Source organism: Eimeria mitis, genomic scaffold (genome assembly GCF_000499745.2).
Source record: "Eimeria mitis Houghton genomic scaffold, Emh_scaff1337, whole genome shotgun sequence".
NCBI classification, from domain to species: Eukaryota; Apicomplexa; class Conoidasida; order Eucoccidiorida; family Eimeriidae; genus Eimeria; species Eimeria mitis.
This window is the reverse complement of record NW_013568822.1, coordinates 8,881-9,452: the sequence shown is the minus strand read 5'-3', so window position 1 is coordinate 9,452 and position 572 is coordinate 8,881. Positions and strand designations below refer to the sequence as shown.

At 51.4% G+C, this 572-nt stretch overlaps 1 protein-coding gene across 1 annotated transcript in view; it reads right to left on the bottom strand.

Moving 5' to 3' along the window:
* The window catches only part of EMH_0034930 (pyruvate kinase, putative), a gene marked incomplete at both ends in the record, with an annotated part of 6,012 nt that overhangs the window by 1,916 nt on the left and 3,524 nt on the right, over positions 1-572 (bottom strand). The window lies entirely within an intron of this gene.

Sequence of the window (572 nt, the reverse complement as noted above, 5' to 3'; positions counted from 1 at the left end):
CAGCAGCAGCAGCAGCAGCAGCAGCAGCAGCAGCAGCAGCTGCTGCTGCTGCTGCTGCTGCTGCTGCTGCACCAGGGTACTATTTATCTTTCTTCTAGCGCACAACCCCACAGCATTTTTTTCTTTTATTTTTTATTTATTTTTACACACTATAACCCTAAACCCTAAACCCTAAACCCTAAACCCTCGTTTTTTCTAAACCCTAAAAACACAAAACCACCAACAAAACCCCACTGAGCAGCAACCCTGCTCCTCTTCTCTCCTGCTACGCTGCTGCGGCTAGCTACGGCTGACGAGATATGTGGTAGCTAGCTGTGTGTGTAGCTACAGCTAGCTACAGCTAGCCACAGCTAGCTGCAGCTAGCTACCGGTAGCCGCTCCTAACACCGACTAGCGACAGCTACAACCAGCTACCTGTCTACGGCGGTAGTTAGCCACAGCTAGCTGCAGCTAGCTGTGGCTAGCTGTGGCTAGCTGTGGCTAGCTGTGGCTAGCTGTAGCTAGCTGTGGCTACCTGTGGCTAGCTGTAGCTAGCGGTAGTTAGCTATACCTAGCCCCAACTAACACTAGCT